This window comes from Colobus angolensis, unplaced genomic scaffold, assembly GCF_000951035.1.
Source record: "Colobus angolensis palliatus isolate OR3802 unplaced genomic scaffold, Cang.pa_1.0 Scaffold9, whole genome shotgun sequence".
Classification (NCBI taxonomy): domain Eukaryota; kingdom Metazoa; phylum Chordata; class Mammalia; order Primates; family Cercopithecidae; genus Colobus; species Colobus angolensis.
The window spans coordinates 5,765,651-5,783,792 of NW_012122931.1; the positions used below are offsets into that span (position 1 = coordinate 5,765,651).

The following is an 18,142-nucleotide window of genomic DNA, read 5'->3' on the forward strand; positions in this document are numbered from 1 at the left end:
TTCAAGCGATTCTCCTACCTCAGCCTCCCGAGTAGCTGGGATTACAGGCGTGTGGCACCACGCCTGGCTAATTTTTGTATTTTTTGGTGGAGATGGGGTTTCGCCATGTTGTCCAGGCTGATCTCGAACTCCCGTCCTCAAGTGATCCGCCCGCCTCAGCCTCCCAAAGTGCTGGGATTACAGGCACGAGCCATCGCGCCTGCCCCCCGCACCCCGGCTTTATTTTGCTCCATAATCCCATCCCTAACTGCCGTCGTGCTGAGCACGTATTTGACTGAGTGCCGAGCGTCCTTTCTGTTGGCATGACCCCAGTGAGCAAAGGGTCATGCCTTGCTCCCCGCTGCATCCCCACGTCTGAATCAGGGAGCCCAGGCCAGAGGTGCTTAACAGATTCCTGCAGGAGGAGTGAGAATCATCACAGAGCCACTCCCATCAGCCCAACTCTGTGCACCTACAGGCACCGTCCAGGGTTGGTTAATGTTGCACCCAGGATCGAGCCACAGACGCTCAATCAATGTCTATTGAATGAATAAAGAAATAAATGTTTAAAGAGCTTTGAACAGATGGACACACTCCTTCCAGAGGGACAAAGCTTTTTAAGAGAGAAACACTGAAAGAGGAGCTCCTGGCATAGAAGAGAGGCTACGCTCTGCACAGGGTGGCTAGCAGAATTCTTACTAAAGTGTGAATTACTTACCCCAGCAGGAGAAAGAAGTGAGGCCAGAAGAGCCCCAAGAAGAGAGGAAGGAAATGATTCTAGAGACACAAAATTCCTATTTGGAAATTGTTTTCCTTTTTCTTTTCAGAGTCTCTGTCCACATGGGTCTCCTATTGCCTGTCCCGCTCCACCCCCTAATGTAAGACATCCCAAACAGTTTGGGGGTCAGGAACCTCCATCAGGGAAGCCACAGGCTCAGACCAGTGGCCAGGCCCCCAAAGGCCCACCGTGGCCACATCTTGGTTGAGGGGCATCAGAGAGTAAGAGCCTCTCACCCCGCCATCTCCAGGGCTCCCCCAGGCCCTGCTTCCAGCAGCCCCCAGAGGCCACAAACATGGTAGAAAGAATTTGGCCTCTGGAATGTGAGAGTACTGAGTCCTGTTCCGGCTCCTGACCTTCCAGCACATTCTATGCCCCACTCTCCTTCCGCGCTACTTGATATGCCTGGTCTTATTTCATCATCACGTCTTTCAGGAGCGGCTGCGTTATTACCCCATTTCACAGCCAAGGAGGGTGAGGCTGGAGAGTCACCTGCTGAAGCCCCCACAGTGACTGTGCCCAAAGCCAAGAGCCACACTCAGCCTGTCGGTGCCTATCCCTGCAGGGTACTGCTCCAGGCCAGTTCTTCCACCCTGAGACTCAGTTTCTCTATCTGTGAAATGGGGATAATGGAGGCTGCTTATCAAGTTTATTCACTTTTTAATCACTTCTAAAGTGACTCATAAGGCCAAGCACAGTGGCTCACACCTGTCATCCTAGCACTTTGGGAGGCTAAAGCAGGAGCCCACAAGTTCAAGACCAGCCCGGGCAACATCGGGAGACCACATCTCTACAAAAAATTTAAAACTCACCCAGGCATGATGGCATGCACCTGTGGTACCAGCTACTAGGGAGGCTGAGGCAGGAGGATCACCTGAGCCTAGGAGGCTGAGGCTGCAGTTAGCCATGGTCGTACCACTGCACTCCCGTCTAGGCAACAGAGTGAGACCCTGTCTCAAAAAAAACAAAGTGTCTTGTGGAAGGGTGAGGCCCCAGGAGGGGTTCACCAAATGTTCTTTTCCTTCCCTTCCTGGGGAGCCCGCATCAGTCCTTGCTGTGTTTTTCCGAGACAGTGGACAGGTCACCCCTCGGTTTTCCTGGTGTGGGTGGAATGAGGACGGCAGGGGAGGCTGAAAGCAGGAGGCACAGGTGGGGGCTGCTGGGAGGACCCGCAGGGGTGTAGTGCCCAGCACAGGGACGGCACAGGGGGGTCAAGGGCAGCAAAGACTGGCCCGTCTGCCAGGCCCTATGCCACCCTGTCACCGCAGTGGCATGGCATCCGCTGCCATCAGTCCTCCAGCAGGGCCAACGAGCATCTCGCAAAGGAGGGGTGGAGGAAGAGGAAAGGCAACCCTCATCTTTTGTTTCTTCCTCACAGTGTTGTTGGGTGTGTGTGTGTGTGTGTGTGTGTGTGTGTGTGTGTTGTATTTTAATTCCAGCCACTCTGTGGTCCCATCCGGGGCCTCCTGCCTCCTCCCATCTCCTTGCTGGTGGCTGTCACACGACAGACATTTTTAGTGGTGACAGCTGGCCTTGTGGAACTCGGCTCGAGTACGGGAATGGTTTTTAAAAAAAGAGTGAGCCAAACCACCGCCACTTTAAATAGCAATGCGGCGGGAGGAGAGGCAGGGAAGCGTGTGCAGGCAGGGCTCACAGCCGGCTGGGTGCCCATGTGCGCGCGCGGAGGCTTTGATGGAGGAAGGCCCAAGCCGCGAGGACTCAGGAGCTATGGGTCCCACCTCTGCCTTTGACTCAGGGAGAAACTGAGGCCTGGAGAAGGTGGATGTCACGCCCAAGATTATAGGCTTGTGGGTAGCAGAGCAAGGACTCACACCCATGAGTGTGTGGCTCTAGCACCAAGCCCTTCCCTGACAGCAGCCGGCCTCCTGAGCCCACATCCACTTTCCTGACCTTGGAGAACAGAGGCCGCCCCAGAGCCTCTTTTGCCTGCCCACTGCAATGGAGACCTGCGCTGCAACGGGCAGCACGAGGCAGAGGCCCCCAGGACCTGGAAGACACCACAGCTTCCTTGGAGAAATTCAGTTAACATGTGCAAACAACCACAGTCACAGACCCAGATTCCAAGGGCTTCCCAAGCATCCCTGGGCCTTCCACATTTGTAGCTGCCTGTCCAACCCACCCTCCAACCAAACTCCAGGGCCGCTCACTCCCATCCACATCACCTTGCCTTTACTGGCTTGAAATCAACCCCAGCGGGAGGCTTGACACCATGAAAATCAGCACGTGCTACAAAACAGGCTTTTGTTCTCTTAAGAGAGCTGGTTGTCATACATTTACCAGCGCACAACTACCCAGGCCTGAGGGGCCCAGTTCCAGTTTCACAGACAGATCATGAGCACGCACTCCAGAGTCCAGCAGGTCTGGGTTCAAATCCTGCCTCTTCTACTACTCACAGTGTGAACTCAGGCAGCTCCCCTTAGCACTCTGAGCCTCCTCTATAAAATGGGGATAAGGGTAGTAGGGTACCTTGGTGTGAGACGTAAATTCAAAAATTCTTGGAAAGGCCAAGCATGGTGGCTCACACCTGTAATCCCAGCACTGTGGGAGGCCGAGGTGGGTGGATCATTTGAGATCAGGAGATCGAGACCAGCCTGGCCAACATGGTGAAACCCCGTCTCTACTACAAATACGAAAATTATCTGGGCATGGTGGTGACACCTGTAATCTCAGCTACTTGGGAGGCTGAGGCAGGAGAATCGCTTGACCCCAGGAGGCGAAATTTGCAGTGAGCTGAGATTGCGACACTGCACTTCAGCCCAGCCTGGGTGACAGAGTGAGACGCCATCTCAAAAAAAAAAAAAAAGAAAAAAGAAAAGAAAAGAAGATGCATAGAGAGCCCAGAGCCCACCTTAAATGGCAGCCATTCTTATGATGCCCAAGGTGACGTGGCTCCAGTCCCCTGCCCACCAGGTCTCCCTTCTCTGGACCTACACCCCTTCGCTTTTGCCATTCCCAAGGGGCCACTGACGCTCAGCCCAGCACAGCACATGCCAGTTTGACCCAACCCAGGAGAGAAGCAGACGCACCCCCTTCCTTGTTCCAGAGATGGCATCTCTCCTAGTGGAACCCCAGGATGAATTCCTCAGGCTTCCGCCACCACCCGGCTCCCTATGCCCTGTCTGGCTCTGTTTTCTCCATGACACACCCCTCAGTCCCGTTGTATTTGTTGGTTTGATGCCACCTTCCCCCTCACTGCCAGAATGTGGGCTCCCTGAGGGCAGAGGGTCTGCCCAGCATCCGCAGGGTCCAGGCCGGGGCCAGGCACACCATGGGTGTGTGAATCACAACCACTGCGGGCACCAGTGTGCCCCAGGGCACCTCAGCCAACTGACAGTCTCTATGTGCCAGGTTTCAAAGCAACCTGAAAAACTGTGGGTGATGCTCAAAACTAGAGAAGGGAGGCCAGGCACAGTGGCTCACGCCTGTAGTCCCAGCACTTTGGGAGGCCAAGGTGGGTGGATTACCTGAGGTCAGGAGTTAGAGACCAGCCTGGCCAATGTGATGAAACTCCGTCTCTACTAAAAATACAAAAATTAGCCGGGCATGGTGGTGGGTTCCTGTAATCCCAGCTACTCAGGCTGAGGCAGGAGAATCGTTTGAACCCAGGAGGCGGAGGTTGCAGTGAGCCAAGATTGCGCTATTGCACTCCAGCCTAGGTGACAAGAGTGAAACTCTGTCTCAAAAAGAAAAAAAAAAACTAGAGAAGGGAACCATGAAGTAAAAGAGGAGGATGGGAGAAGAACGAGGGAACACGGGAACTTCTGTAACCCGGGAATCTTAGCTGGAACACACCTTGGTATGCCCTCCTCTGCACTGACAATCCACTGGGCACCTCTTGATTGATCCACACAACATCCTGGGAGGTAGATTTTTGTTTTATTTGTTTTGTGGGGGTGGGTTTGAGACAGGGTCTGGCTCTGTTGCCCAGGCTGGAGTGCAGTGTGCAATCTCAGCTCACTGCAGCCTCCACCTCCCTGGGCTCAGGTGATCCTCCCACCTCAGCTTCCTGAGTAGCTGGGACTACAGGTGTACGCCACCATGCCCAGCTGATTTTTTTTATTTTTTTGTAGAGGGGGGAGATTTCACCTCCCAGGCTGGTCTTAAACACCTGGGCTCAAGTGAGCCACCCATCTCAGCCTCCCAAAGTGCTGGGATTACAGGTGTGAGCCACCACGCCCAGCCAGGAGGTAAATTTTCTATCTCCCCTACCACCACTTTACACGGAGTCTCAGAGAAGTGAATACACTTGCCCAAGGTCACACAGTTGTTAAGTGTGAACTCCAGTATTTATCCAGATCTGACCTAGAGCATGTACACCTGGTGTTAATCGTCTCCAGCCATGCCCAAGAGAGTCATCCCACATCCAACTCAAGAGAGTCAAAGAGAGAGAGCCGGCCAGGTGCGGTGGCTCACGCCTTTAACCCCAACACTTTGGGAGGCTAAGGCAGGCAGATCACCTGAGGTCAGGAGGTCATAGAACAGCCTGACCAACATGGTGAAACCCTGTCTCTACTAAAAATACAAAAATTATCAGGGCGTGGTGGCAGATGCCCTGTAATCCCAACTACTCGGGAGGCTGAGGCAGGAGAATCACTTGAACTCTGGAGGCAGAGGTTGCAGTGAGCCAGGACCGCGCCATTGCACTCCAGCCTAGGTGACAAGAGCGAAACTCTGTCTCAAAAAAAAAAAAAAAAAAGAGAGAGCAAGAGACAGCCTATCTCACCATGGGGGAGATTCTGAAATTGGCATGGGAAGTAGGGAGGTCTCCATCACTGGAAGGATTCAAGCAAAGGTTGAGCAATCCCCAGAGACGGACAGGATGGCAGGCTTCAGGCACGGGATGGGGGTGAAGGAGAGGAACTTTAGGGTCTCCATGCTGAGAGCTTTCAGTTCTCTGAGTCATTGTCCCAGGCTGTGAGCTATGGGCAATTTCTATAGGTAACCCAGACTGTGCTTCAAGGCTTAGAAGAGAAAAAATAATCTTAATGAGTTAAATGAATGTGTCAACGTGTCATGCTATACATTGAGAAACATTTACTCTACTCTTATGCTTATTTTGATGGACTCTCTTTGTCGCCCCGGCTGAAGTGCAGTGGTGTAATCTTGGCTCACCGCAGCCTTCGCCTCCCAGGTTCAAGCCATTCTCCTGCCTCAGCCTCGGGGGCAGTTGGGCCTACAGGCGTGCGCCACACCCAGCTAATTTTTTTTTTTTGTATCTTTAGTAGAGACAGGGTTTCACCATATTGCCCAGGCTGGTGTGTCCAACTACTGGCCTCATGTGATCCACCCGCCTCAGCCTCCTTAAGTGCTGGGATTACAGGCGTGAGCCACCACATTCGGTCGTGTTTAATAATATCTCATATTTTATAGAGTTATTCCATGCCCCACTCTAACACGGGAATTTTAATATATTAAATTTATAATTTTAAATATATAATCTCATTTAATCCTCAAACAACCCTGGGTAGTGCGTGCTATTATTATACACGTGGAATGGTCAGGTTTCTGCTACGGTAAGACTGTGTAACAAACAACCCCACCAATCCAGTAGCTTTCCGTGTTTATTTCCATCTCTCACACGCCTGCGGGTCAGCAGGGGTGGCCTTGCTTCATTCTGTGGGTCAGCTGGATTTAGCTGCAGGCCACGGGTCAGATTCAGGTCAGCTCCAAGAGTCCCTCTTCTGGAACCATCAGCTACCTGGGACACGTTAGCCTTGTAGCACATGGGAGAAGCTCAAACCGCCAAGCCAAAAACCTAGCCATATTTCAAGCCTATGCCATTGACACATCCACTAATATCCCGAGTCACATGGCCAAACCCACACTTCAGCAGGGTAGAGAAATATACTCTGCCTACTCCAGTGGGAGCTACTGCAAAGTCACAAGGCAAAGCGCATGGGTGTATAATTCTATTCCAGGAGGGAATGAAAATTGGGAATAATATCCGATCTACCCCAGGAGGTTGCACAGGTGAGAATCCAGGGCCTCACACCACTGGCTCAAGGTCACATGGCTGCTTCGTGTGATTCTGCCTGGGATTCTGACCCAGGCTGTCTGACATCCAAGCTGCTCAGTCCCCACAGGCTGCCGGGCAAGTACCTGATACATAATAGGTGCTCAATAAATTATCAGTTCATTATTAAAGTGTACACTTCAATCTGCCATTTATCACAAGCCAGTTACACCTCCATGGCACTGTTAACTTGTCTTTAAAAAGAAACTTTAAAGGAAAAAATGATCAGTGTATTAAATGAAATGTCAGTATCTGGTGCAAGACTTGATTTTGAAGATTAGCAGAGGGTGGAGTTCAGTGTCCACAAGCGGACACCAGGAAGGCTTAAGGAACCCACGTAAGGGCTGGAGTTATGGAGAGGGCATGGCAGGCCTGACAGTGAGGCTGCCCCTGGAGAAGAGGTCAAGGGAGGGCTTGTTCTTCTTCTTCTTTCTTTTTTTTTCTTTTTTGAGACGGAGTTTCACTCTTGTCGACCAGGCTGGAGTGCAGTGGCGCGATCTTGGCTCACTGCAACCTCCGCCTCCCGGGTTCAAGCAATTCTCCTGCCTCAGCCTCCTGAGTAGCTGGGATTACAGGCTCCTGCCACCACACCCAGCTAATGTTTGTATTTTTAGTAGAGCAGGGTTTCACCATATTGGCCAGGCTGGTCTCGAACTCCCCACCTCAGGTGATCCACCCGCCTTGGCCTCTCAAAATGCTGGGATTACAGGTGTGAGGCACCGCGCCCAGCCAGGGCTTGTTCTTCTTAAGAGGCCAAGGCTGAGGGAGAGCCAGTGTGGTCAGCATGGAGAAGGAGCAGCTGAAGTGAAAGAGAAACACCCACTGCCTCCTGGAACTTGCACCAAATATTCCCACACACTGAGGCAGGGGAGATGTACACCAACCAGGTGAGCTCAGGGCAGCCTGCAGGATTCAGGGTAGAAGGTCAAGGGCGCAGCCCAAGTCAGTTCCAATAAGAAGTCCACCCTTCCATCTCCTGGACTGCAGCAGAGACCAGTGGTGAAAATAGTGTAGGTCTAGCCCTGCTCCAGCAGGCCCTTTGAACCCTTTGCTTTGAGACCCAGAACTCAAGTCAGAGGTTGCCCAGGAGCCTCAGCTTCCTCCTCGGCTAAGAGGAGGCAGGGGCCAGGTGCCGTGGCTCACGCCTGTAATCCCAGCAGTTTGGGAGGCCAAGGTGGGTGGATCACCTGAGGCCAGGAGTTTGAGACCACCCTGGCCAGCATGGTGAAACCCCATCTCTACAAAAAAATTTTTTTTAAATTAGCCGGGCAAAGTGACTGAAGCACAAGAATCGCTTGAACCCAGGAGGCGGAGGTTGCAGTGAGCTGTGACCGTGTCACTGCACTCTAGTCTGGGCGACAAAGCAAGACTCTGTCTCTAAATAAATAAATGATGGGGAGTTTGTAATAGTCGAAGAGGGAACGGTAGCACTGGATTCTCTCCATTTTGCAGCCCCTCAAGAACTCACAGCTCCAGGAGATGACCTTCAACATCCTCCGGCCTCCCCAGAAAGGACAAACTGGGGGACAGGCGCCCCGGTGGGAGGGCGCCCTACTACCTGTGACGTCATCTTACCAGACACAGCAAACCTGAATCTGATCAAGTCTCTCCACCAAATGCCAATCTACAGGACATACAGAGAGCACAGATGCAGCCACACACCACCCCGGGGACAAATCCAGCAGGATCCAGACTGAGCAAGCTCTGTCAGGACAAATACAAGGCGGAAACATGGAGCAGGGAGCCTAAGAGGAGGAGATGTAAATGACTTCTCCATCCATTGCAATGTGTGGACCTTATTGAGACCTGGTTCAAATGCTGATAATTACCTATGATGGTGTGTTTTATATATGTTACATAATACGCAATCACCTAATAAACACATAAATATAATTATATATTAAATGTATTCTGTAAATATATTAAATAAATATGTGTTTATATATTAAGTATAAATGAGAAGTCAGAGTATTGGAAATTTGGTGATACTGTATACGTGTTTTATAGCTACAATGATGTATGAATATATTTATACTTTTGAGAAATGTGATGATATTGATTTGGTTCTTTAGGTATTGTAGCGATGTATTAAGTTTGTAAAGCTCTTATTTTTTAAAGCTACACACTGAAGTATTTCCAGATGAAACAATATGTCTGGGATTTGCTTCAAAGCAAACAGGGAGAGGGAGAGGGTGGGGACAGATTGAAATCAGACTGATGGGGAAGGATCGTTGGTGCAGTGGGTGATGCCACACGGAGTTCATTATACTATTCTCTCTATTTTTGGTCAGTGCTTGAAATTTTCCATAATGAGATGTTAAAGCTAAATAGCTCACATAATAGGCCAGGCACGGTGGCTCATGCCCGTAATCCTAACACTTTGGAAGGCCGAAGCAGGCAGATAACCTGAGGTCAGGAGTTCAAGACCAGCCTGGCCAACATGGTGAAACTCCGTCTCTACTAAAAAAAAAAAAAATACAAAAATTAACCGAGCATGGTGGCGTGGACCTGTAGTCCCAGCTACCCGGGAGGCTGAGGCAGGAGAATCACTTGAACCCAGGAGGTGGAGGTTGTGCCACTGTACTCCAGCCTGGGCAACAAGAGCGAAACTCCGTCTCAAAAAAAAAAAAAATTATCCAAGCATCGTGGCGCACACCTGTAATCCCAGCTACTCGGGAGGCTGAGGCAGGAGAATTGCTTGAGCTCAGGAGGCGGAGGTCGCAGTGAGTGGAGATTATGCCATTTTGTTCTAGTCGGGGAAAAAAAAGAAAAACTCTGTTTAAAAAAAAAAAAAAAAAAATAGCTCATATAATAAAAAGTTTAGAAAGAGATTTTTTTTTCCATTTTTATTGTGATAAAATACACAAAACATAAAATGTGCCTTCTTAGCCATGGTTAGGTCCAGTTCAGTGGCATGAAGCACATCCACATTGTGCCTCTATCACCACCATCATCTCCAGAACTTTTTCCATCTTGTAAAACTGAAACTCTATCCCCATTAAACTCTAACTCCCCATTCCCCCTTCTCCCCAGCCCCTGGCACTCCCCATTCCACTGTCTCTATGAATTTGACTACTCTAAACATCTCACCTGGGTGGTCTTGTTTTGTGGCTCAGGCTGGTATTAAACAATCCTCAAGTGATCCTCCCTCCTCAGCCTCCCAAAGTGCTGGGATTACAGGCATTAGCCACCACACCTGGCCAGTATTTGTCCTTTTTCGATGGGCTTATTTCACTCAGGTCCTCAAGGTTCACCCATGTCGTAGCATGTGTCAGAATGTCCTTCCTTTTTAAGGGTGAATCGCGGCCGAGCGCCGTGGCTCACACCTGTAATCCCAGCACTTTGAGAGGCCAAGGAGGGTGGATCACTTGAGGTCAGGAGTTCGACACCAGCCCCTGGCCAACATGGTGAAACCCCGTCTCTACTAAAAATACAAAAATTAGCCAGGTGTGGTGGTGTGTGCCTATAACCCCAGCTACTCAGGAGGCTGAGGCAGGAGAACCACTTGAACCCAGGAGACGGAGGTTGCAGTGAGCTGAGATTGCGCCACTGCACTCCAGCCTAGGCGACAGAGCCAGACTCTGTCTCAAAAAAAAAAAAAAAAAAAAGGCTGAATGGCATTCCATTGTATGGCTGGGGCACATGCTGTTGACTTGTTCACCCATCAGCAGACACTTGGGATGCTTCCACCCTTTGGCTATTATGAATATCACTGCTATGAACACAGGTGTACAAATATCTATTTTCCGGCCTGACATCCCTGCATTTGTTCACTCACGCAACATTCACATAGAATACATTGAGCGCCTACTGTGCACTAGGCTCTGAGTTAGGTCCTGTGGACACCATAGTGTGAGCCAGAGGGACAGGCCCTACCTTGTGGAGTCACTTGTCCCTTGGGATCTGAAGGTCATGGAGACTTTGGGGCACAGGGACAGGGCATTTGGAGTACTGCCTGTGTCTGGCAGGGTGCAGGCCAGAAGAGAGTGCCAGCCAAGATGTAGCAAGTTCACCAGCCAAGCAGTGGCCAACTGCAGAGCCACCCCAAGCCTCCCCATCAATGTCATTGTCCTGCACCCATCCAGAAAGTCAGCTACCCATCCCCCCATTCCTCCCTCTCTGCAGCTCTCCTCTGAGTTCGGAAACCAAATCAGCTTCCTCAGCCCAGCAAGACTCAGGGAGTCCCCTCTCTTGGATATTCCCCTGCAGGCAAACTTGACGGTGAGCTGGGTGTCTCTTTTTCTTCATTTTTCCAACCAGTGCTCAGGAAATGAGGGTGGCTCTTGAGAGGCAATGGCTTCTCTTCAGAGCCCAGGGACACTGGGGCAGTGGCTCCATCCACTCTCTGCAGGTCTCTGTGGGCCGAGGCTGAGCTGGCCACAGGGAGACACAGATGGCCAAGTCCTGAGTTATGCTCTCAAGCGGTTCAAGTCTAGTTGGAGAGCCAGACGCACACTCCATAAAACTGCAACAAGGGGAGTGCCATGATGGGGAGTGCAGGTACCCGAAGCGCACAAGCGCCGCTTCCTGGAGGGAGAGACACCTGAGGCTGGCTCCCAGGGAGTGAGAAAGAAATGCTGAAAGGGTGGCGGCCACCAGGGTCTCAGAGCGGAGGGTGGCCATGGTTCCACGGGAGGCTGGGCTCCAGAGCAGAGGCTGAGAGGCAGGCTGGACGGGAGAAGGTAGAGCCTGCAGGCCAAGGGGAAGGGTCTGAACTTTACTCAAGGGCAATAGGGAGCCATTCCAGGCCGTTCAGCAACAGAGAGGCCTGGGCAGATGTGCCCTCAAATGTTCCATCACACCGGCTGCTGCTATGGGGAAGATGGGAAGTGGGAGGGGTCAGGCTGGAGGAGGGCAGGGGGTGGGAGGCTCCCACAGCAATCACAGTGACAGACTCCCAGCTGATCCTGGGAGCCTACAGGGCAAGCCTCTTTCCACGGCCCCCAGCAATGGAAACTCCAGAACTCTCCAGGGCTGCTTCTTTGGCCTCCACCTCAACCTCCTCCAAGGCGTGGCCAGAGATGCAGAGCCTTAGAAGAGCCTGTGCGGGCCTGAGCGGTTAAGAACTTGGAGTTGGCCGGGCGCGGTGGCTCAAGCCTACAATCCCAGCACTTTGGGAGGCCGAGAGGGGCGGATCACGAGGTCAGGAGATCGAGACCATCCTGGCTAATATGGTGAAACCCCGTCTCTACTAAAAAAATACAAAAAACTAGCCAGGCGAGGTGGCGGGCACCTGTAGTCCCAGCTACTCGGGAGGCTGAGGCAGGAGGATTGCTTAAGCCCAGGGAGTTTGACATTGGGACCAGCTTGGACCACATAGCAAGATCCTGTCTCTTTAAAAAAAAAAAAAAAAAAAAGTCGGGCATGGAGCCGCATGCCCATAGTCCCAGATATTCCGAAAGCTGAAGTGGAAGGATTGCTCGAATTCAGAGGTCAAGGGTGCAGTGATCTGTGACCACACCACCACACTCCACTCCAGCCTAGGTGGCAGAGACCCTGCCTCTAAAAAATAATTAAATTAAATTAAAGTTTTTCAAAAAAGAACTTGGGGTCAAAATCAGAGAGACTTGCTGGGCCACATGCGTGTTTGCAAAACCTTGAGCAGGCCGCCACCTCTCTGAGTCTCCATCTCCTCCTCACCTGCAAAATGAAGATAGTACCCATGAACCCCTCAAGGGAGGTGGAAAGAATTAACGAGAAAATAAACATCAAGTGCTAGCGTGGTGCTTCTCAACAGATGTTGGTTCTTTATGACCAGTAGTGGCAGTGAGCAGGTATGACTATTACATAGACCCAACTGTTTATAAAATCCCAACCCCTCCACCCTAGGCAGCAGGGCTGCGGTGTTCCTGGTCTTTACTTGTCTTTTTGGTGCCCTCTGCTCTGAAAGATCCCTTCCCAGACTCCCAAACTAGTAAAATCCTGCCTATGCTTCCAAGGTCACCCCAAAGATCAGGCTTGTCACCTTGTCACCTGTCCCTTCAAACTGAGGGCTGGGGCCAGGCCCCAGAACAGGGGCTGGTACGGAGCAGGTGTTCAGTAAATATGGGATGGACAGGTGGACAGAAGGATAGACAAATGGGTGAAATAAGCTTTCTGCATTCATCAGAACTAGTCGCAAGGACACAGAGCCAACTCAAATCATCCTAAGCCAAAAGGGGTAGACTGTGGCAGGTAAGGCTGGATCCAGGTTGATATAGTGTGGATATGTGTCCCTACCCAAATTTCCCATTGAATTGTCATGGGGAATGATGGCGGTGGGGCCTGGTGAGAGGTGGTTGGATCGTTGTGATGGGTTTCTCATGAATGGTTTAGCACCATCCCCTTAGTGCTGTTCTTGTGATACTGAGTGACTACTCGTGAGATCTGGTTGTTTATAAGTGTGTGGCACCTCCCTTCTCTTTCTCTCTCTCTCTGGCTCCTTTTCTGGCCATGTGACATGCCTGCTTCCCCTTCACCGTCTGCCATGATTGTAAGTTTCCTGAAGCCTCCCCAGAAGCCACTATACTTTCTGTAGTCTGCAGAACTGTGCCCATTAAACCTCTTTTCTTCATAAGTTTGAAGTTATGAAGGTTTGAAGTTGAAAACCTCTTTTCTTCATAAGTTACTCAGTCTCAGGTATTTCTTTATAGCAATGTGAGAATGGACTAATACACAGGTGTTCAAACAATGTCTCCCTCCCCCCATCCCCTCTCAATTTCTCAGTTCTGCTGTCTAGTGTTGGCTTCATCTTGTGCAGGCTGCCCACACAGTAGACCCTGGCAATTCCGACCTTATATCCTGCCAGCCTAGGCTCCCTGGCAAAAAGAGTGCTTCCCTTCCCCTTTCTTTGCTCCCAGGTCCCAGGCCTGCATCTCATTGGCCTGCCTTGGGTCACATGACTGCATGTTCCCCATATGCTGATTGGCCAGCCTGGGATAACAGGTGTGCTTCTGAAGGACAGGAGACCACCTGAGGGTGACTGAGGGGGTGAGGTGCTGGACAGGTAAACACAGCCACACCCATGTCTCAATTTCACCCCCACGGTGGATCTGCAGGCCGGGTCTGGAGGACAGCAACCCTCTGCTTTGGCCAGAGGGTAAAGAGTAGACAGAGGGCCCTGCTCAGAGGACTTGGCCCAAAGAGGAAACAGACAAGTAAATGTATCACAAGGAGCGGCACTGCGCGACAGTCAAATGGCCAGGCAGGAGAAAGCTGGTCCCCCAGCCAAGGGGGCCTGGAGGGCTCTCTAGAGCAGGGTTGGGGGGCCTGTCATGCCCATCCTTGCCGTGCATCCCCAACCCTCCTCCCACAGAGGTAACCGCCCGGCCCACCCCACCCCATAGACATTCCAAGCCACACCCCTAGGCCCTGGGTGAGGCTCCAGCTCTGATGAGGCCCTGATTCTGGGGAGGTTTCCCTGCACATAGGGAGAAGGGCACCTCGCCCATACTGTGTATTGAGAGGCATTTCCACAGCAATAAAAAAACTCAAAAGCAGACTGGGGCAGTGGCTCACGCCTATAATCGCAGCACTTTGGGAGGCTGAGGTGGGTGAATCACTTGAGGTCAGGAGTTCAAGACCAGCCTGGCCAACATGGTGAAACCCCATGTCTACGAAAAATACAAAAATTAGCCAGGTGTGGTGGCTCACACCTGTAGTCCCAACCACTCGGGAGGCTGAGGCAGGAGAATCTCTTGAAACCAGGAGGCTGAGGTTATAGTGAGCCACGATCGTGCCACTGCACTCTAGCCTGGGTGACAGGTCAAGACTCTGTCTCAAAAAAAATAAAATAGAACAAACAAAAAACTCAAAAGCAGCCACGTCCTCCTCCTTCCCTCCCGATAACAACGATAGAAGTAATAATAACAGCTACCCAGTACTGAACAGCATGCTCTCTATCTGCACCCCGGAGGAGGCTGGTGTTATCACCATTCTGCAGACAGGGACCCAAGAATTAGAGAGGGGACATTACAGATGTCCTGCAGTCAGAGTGGAGCTGGGACGGGACCCCGATCTGGCGGACCCCAGAACTGTGAGCTTGAGGAGGCTCCATTGCTGCCTATCACTCTGGAGCAGTGGTCTCCACTCAATGCCCACCACCAGTACCTCAAGAGCTGCTTAAAAATCCATATTCCTGGCTGAGCATGGTGGCTCATGCCTGTGATCCCAGCACTCTGGGAGGCCGAGGTGGGCAAATCACTTGAGGTCAGGCGTCTGAGACCAGCCCAGCCAACATGGCGAAACCCCGTCTCTACTAAAAATACAAAAAAAGCAGCCAGATGTGGTGGCATACACCTGTAGTCCCAGCTACTCCGGAGGCTGAGGTAGGAGAATCGCTTGAACCTGGGAGGCAGCCTGGCAGTGAAAGACCACACCACTGCGCTCCAGCCGGAGCGACAGAGAGAGACTTCATCTCAAAAAATAAAATAAAATCCAAACTCCCGGGCCCCACCTTGGATTCCATGTATCAGGATTTCAGAGCAAGAGGGCCCAGGAATCTGAATTTAGCCAGCCTTCCAGAGATTTCAACACAGCCAGCAGACATCTGGAGAAACCACTTGGTTTCCAGAATATCGACCCTGAAATTCAATCAAAGTGGTGACGAGAGGGGAAGACTGTGCCTGGTCCTCAGAAGCCAGGGCTGCCAGTGGAGAAGCGGGTCCTGAGGAACAAATGCCCCCCTCACCGCTCCCCGCACCCCCATGACCCCACATACCCTAAGTTTTTAATCTATACATAGTCAGGGTCCTCTCCCCGTTCAAGTGCATGTGCAGTTCCCATCAGGACAGGGGGCAGGGATCTCGGGCCAACAGTTTCTGTGTGTTCCCATCTTTTCATGAAGAAGAGGCCCCCAAGCATTGGGAGAGATTTTTTTTTCCTGCCATCTGAGTTGCATTTGTGAAGGGCTAATTGATTTGCTTCCCCATTTTTTATTAATCAAAGAGAAACCCCAGCCCAGCCAGGCCTCTGATCTGGGGGATGAGGCCACACTGAGACGATGCCATCCTCACCCAGGGCACAGACGCCGGACGTTTTCAGTGGGGTAAGGGGCTTCATTTCTGCTGGACCACTCGTGTCCAGAACACTCTGGGGAAATCCAGTGGCCCGAGGGGCAGGGTAGGAAGCCTAGGATCCAGGCAGGGACGTCCTGCCCTGAGTCAAGCAGGCTGAGAAGGATCTGCCAGGGTGACCGTGGAAGCAAAAGTCATGTGCTGCTGACAGTGAGGCCTGGGCTCCCTGCCTCTCCCTTCAGATGTGACCAGGGCCACAGAGCACATTCCCCAGGGTCTCATGGCCATCACTGCTAGAGCAGCCAACCCAGTTAAGGTTTACTTTTCAATAGCAGCGCTCTGGGCAACTTGCTCAGCCTGCAGACCCCAACATCTGGCACAAATCCTTTCTGCTCCTGCCACATCTGGAATCGGAGGGAGGATGTGAAAATGACCCTCCCCTATGTCTCATGACGGGCTCCTGACAGCTAGAGGCTGGGGAGGAAAAGATTTTTCTTGGACCTCTCAGAGGCTCACTCAGCAAAAATCTGTGAGGGTCTCAGCTTCCCCTCCAAGCAGCAGGGATGCTGCTCTTCCCCCATATAGCCCATACTCCCTCCCCAAACCCCTGGCTTCTGGGACAACCTGAGGATGGCATTGTGCCAGCTCTTGCTGCAACCCTACCCTGGGAAGTCCCCTTCCCCTGAGGACAAGCCAGGGCCTGAGAAGCAGGACCCCTGGGCAGGGTCCAGGCTCTGCCACTGATCCCTGGCCACGTTCCGCCTGGCTACTCTGCCCCAGAACCCGGCACGTATACTGGATTTAGGGATCAGAAAGACTCCTCGCCAGGTCCTTCCCACAGGCCCTATTCACCTCTCCACCCCTCCCAGCGGCCCCTCCCCAACCCTTATCTGTGTGCCAGCCTCCCAGGCCTTCTTTTGCTCCCCGCAAAGCCTCGAAGCCCTCCTTCACGTTGTTCCCTCTGACTGGAACACCCTTCCCTGCTCCTGTCCTGGCCAACCCAGGCCCATTCTGAATGTCACCGGCCTCTGGAAGCCTTGCCCATACCCCAGGTCTGTCAGGCCCCTGTGCCACCCTCCTCTTCTCCAGTGGGGCCATCTGGTGTGTCACTCAAGACTGAATGTCGGTGATCCCCTCCCCCGCCCACCCCGACCTTAAGCGCTGTCCCCAAAGGGCCAGACACAAACTCGACAATCAATGCTTGGCTAACGGAGACTGAAAAGGTTTCAGCGAGATCAAGGGTTTTAAAACGCCCGGGGTGATGTTTGAGAGAGGAAGGTGGGGGAGTCAAGGGTGGGGCAGGATCCCAGCCCCGCCCCTTAAAGGGTCCCGGAGTACGCGACAGAACTGTCCTGGGGTCCCGGGCGCAGTAGGATTAATTCAAAAGGCCTGCAGAGGGTGGAGGTCCCCCAGGCGAGGGGTCCTGGGGCCCCGCGAGCCGCGCGGGCACCGGGCTGCTCTGCGAACGTCCGCGCCAGCGGCTGCCCGGGGGACAGGGCCTGAACTACAACTCCCATGATGCCGTGTGGTGCGGCGGGCCCGGGCGGAGCGAGCATCGGTGGCTCCGCCCCTCGCGGCCTTCTGGGGACTGTAGTTCTCCCCGGAGGGGCGCGGCCTGGGTTTTGGGGCGGCTGACGGTTCTTATCGTCTCGGGGAAAGGGGAGCCTCTGCGGCCCACAAGGAGGAAGGGGCTGAGGGCGCTGGCTGCCTGCAGAGCGGTCGGTGGCTCCCTTCTCTCCAGCAGCAGCCTCTCCCAGCATCATTTCCCAACAACAATACCAGCCACTACTGTATTTAGTGAGCACCTGCTATGCGCTGGGCCTTGTGCTGACCTCTTAAAGGACAAAGACAGACACAGGCATGGTTCTTTGCTGAGCACACAGTCCAGGCAGGGAGACAGGCCCGGGACGTTTAATCACACAAATACATAATTACCTGTGATGGATCCAAAACAACAGGGACCACAGGGACGGAGACTTTTGGAACCAAGGACAGACACACAGAGTTAGACCACAGAATGGAATCTTTAGAATTTGAAGGGTAAATTTTATGGGTGGGTTGGGAAAATTCAGAACTAGCGCTGCCAACCCCTTCATTATCCCGATGAGGAAATTGGCCCAGAGGCCAGGTGTGGTAGCTCATGCCTATAATCCCAGCAGTTTGGGAAGTCAAGGCAGGCGGATCACTTGAGACCAGGAGCTCAAGACCAGCCTGGCCAACATGGTGAAACCCCGTCTCTGCTAAAAATACAAAAATTAGGCAGGCGTGGTGGTGCACACCTGTAGTCCCAGCTACTTGGGAGACTAAGACAGGAGAATCGCTTGCCCCAGGGGGGCAGAGTTTGCAGTGAGCTGAGAT

General features: G+C 52.4%; 1 long non-coding RNA gene across 1 annotated transcript in view; it reads right to left on the reverse strand.

The window, feature by feature from the left end:
• Positions 1-10,392: 10,392 nt before the first annotated feature.
• The window catches only part of LOC105504031, an 8,730-nt gene continuing 980 nt past the window's right edge, over positions 10,393-18,142 (reverse strand). Inside the window, exons 2-3 of the long non-coding RNA XR_001000561.1 lie at positions 16,239-16,244; positions 10,393-11,340 (exon numbers count right to left, since the gene is read on the reverse strand). This is a non-coding gene — a long non-coding RNA (uncharacterized LOC105504031). The remainder of the gene's footprint in view (positions 11,341-16,238; positions 16,245-18,142) is intronic.